Raw genomic sequence first — 3,088 nt, 5'->3', positions numbered from 1 at the left:
ACCCGATGAAAAAAATTTTTTCAGCCTGGTTTGATATTTATCAAAGGCAAAATAAGCCTGATCGGGACATATGTTATGCTCGACAGGCAATAATTACTTTTCATGAATGAAAAGTAACCTGGGTTGGTAAGCATGTTATGCCCACCCGATGAAAAAATTTTTTTCAGCCTGGTTTGATATTTATCAAAGGCAAAATAAGCCTGATCGGGACATATGTTATGCTCGACAGGCAATAATTATTTTTCATGAATGAAAAGTAACCTGGGTTGGTAAACATGTTATGCCCACCCGATGAAAAAATTTTTTTCAGCCTGGTTTGATATTTATCAAAGGCAAAATAAGCCTGATCGGGACATATGTTATGCTCGACAGGCAATAATTACTTTTCATGAATGAAAAGTAACCTGGGTTGGTAAACATGTTATGCCCACCCGATGAAAAAATTTTTTTCAGCCTGGTTTGATATTTATCAAAGGCAAAATAAGCCTGATCGGGACATATGTTATGCTCGACAGGCAATAATTACTTTTCATGAATGAAAAGTAACCTGGGTTGGTAAACATGTTATGCCCACCCGATGAAAAAATTTTTTTCAGCCTGGTTTGATATTTACCAATGGCAATATAAGCCTGATCGGGACATATGTTATGCTCGACAGGCAATAATTACTTTTCATGAATGAAAAGTAACCTGAGTTGGTAAACATGTTATGCCCACCCGATGAAAAAAATTTTTTCAGCCTGGTTTGATATTTATCAAAGGCAAAATAAGCCTGATCGGGACATATGTTATGCTCGACAGGCAATAATTACTTTTCATGAATGAAAAGTAACCTGGGTTGGTAAGCATGTTATGCCCACCCGATGAAAAAATTTTTTTCAGCCTGGTTTGATATTTATCAAAGGCAAAATAAGCCTGATCGGGACATATGTTATGCTCGACAGGCAATAATTATTTTTCATGAATGAAAAGTAACCTGGGTTGGTAAACATGTTATGCCCACCCGATGAAAAAATTTTTTTCAGCCTGGTTTGATATTTACCAATGGCAATATAAGCCTTATCGGGACATATGTTATGCTCGACAGGCAATAATTACTTTTCATGAATGAAAAGTAACCTGGGTTGGTAAGCATGTTATGCCCACCCGATGAAAAAATTTTTTCAGCCTGGTTTGATATTTATCAAAGGCAAAATAAGCCTGATCGGGACATATGTTATGCTCGACAGGCAATAATTACTTTTCATGAATGAAAAGTAACCTGGGTTGGTAAACATGTTATGCCCACCCGATGAAAGAATTTTTTTCAGCCTGGTTTGATATTTACCAATGGCAATATAAGCCTTATCGGGACATATGTTATGCTCGACAGGCAATAATTACTTTTCATGAATGAAAAGTAACCTGGGTTGGTAAACATGTTATGCCCACCCGATGAAAAAATTTTTTTCAGCCTGGTTTGATATTTACCAATGGCAATATAAGCCTGATCGGGACATATGTTATGCTCGACAGGCAATAATTACTTTTCATGAATGAAAAGTAACCTGGGTTGGTAAACATGTTATGCCCACCCGATGAAAAAAATTTTTTCAGCCTGGTTTGATATTTATCAAAGGCAAAATAAGCCTGATCGGGACATATGTTATGCTCGACAGGCAATAATTACTTTTCATGAATGAAAAGTAACCTGGGTTGGTAAACATGTTATGCCCACCCGATGAAAAAAATTTTTTCAGCCTGGTTTGATATTTATCAAAGGCAAAATAAGCCTGATCGGGACATATGTTATGCTCGACAGGCAATAATTACTTTTCATGAATGAAAAGTAACCTGGGTTGGTAAGCATGTTATGCCCACCCGATGAAAAAATTTTTTTCAGCCTGGTTTGATATTTATCAAAGGCAAAATAAGCCTGATCGGGACATATGTTATGCTCGACAGGCAATAATTACTTTTCATGAATGAAAAGTAACCTGGGTTGGTAAGCATGTTATGCCCACCCGATGAAAAAATTTTTTTCAGCCTGGTTTGATATTTATCAAAGGCAAAATAAGCCTGATCGGGACATATGTTATGCTCGACAGGCAATAATTACTTTTCATGAATGAAAAGTAACCTAAATTGGTAAACAAATTATGATTTAAGTAATGCTTATTATAATAAATATATCAATACAATACAGGTATTGGATATGGGAAGCATATTTATTGATTATTAAAATTTTATGTGTAAATCTATGTATGACCACTTTTTGATTCAAACGTACATTTTTTAATTACATTTTTTTTCATGAATGAAATTGGGCCTGGTTTGATAAACATGTTATGCTCGCCCGATGAAAAAATTTTTTTTAAAAAAAATTTTTTTTAGCCTGATTTGATATTTATCAAAGGCAAAATAGACCTTAACGAGACATATGTTGTTATGCTCGGCAGGCAATAATTATTTTTCATGAGTGAAAGGTAACCTGGGTTGGTAAGCATGTTATGCCCACCCGATGAAAAAATTTTTTTCAGCCTGGTTTGATATTTATCAAAGGCAAAATAGGCCTGATCGGGACATATGTTATGCTCGACAGGCAATAATTACTTTTCATGAGTGATAAGTAACCTGGGTTGGTAAACATGTTATGCCCACCCGATGAAAAAATTTTTTTCAGCCTGGTTTGATATTATCAATGGCAAAATAAACCTGATCGGGACATATGTTATGCTCGACAGGCAATAATTACTTTTCATGAGTGTTAAGTAACCTGGGTTGGTAAACATGTAATGAAAAATAGGTCAAATCGAGACATTATGTTGGTTATGCTCGACAATCAATAATATTTTTATCATAGTAGGTCAACGAGTATATATTTATTATATGCTCATATATTGATATACGTGTACAAAAATGTGGTGGTACGGATAAGCGATATCAGAAGTTGACAAAATATACTATGAAGGTTATAATATAAAAATTATAATTGTGTAAAAATTCATATATCTAATTTAATATTAGGATAAGATTGAATAAATGATTAAATATTAATCATTGGAAGAAAGGTAATGAAATAAAACAAAATTCTATAAGGCTTTAGGTT

Source organism: Condylostylus longicornis, unplaced genomic scaffold (genome assembly GCF_029603195.1).
Source record: "Condylostylus longicornis isolate FDR11 unplaced genomic scaffold, ASM2960319v2 ptg000491l, whole genome shotgun sequence".
Classification (NCBI taxonomy): Eukaryota; Metazoa; Arthropoda; class Insecta; order Diptera; family Dolichopodidae; genus Condylostylus; species Condylostylus longicornis.
Note: the sequence above shows the minus strand (reverse complement) of the source record.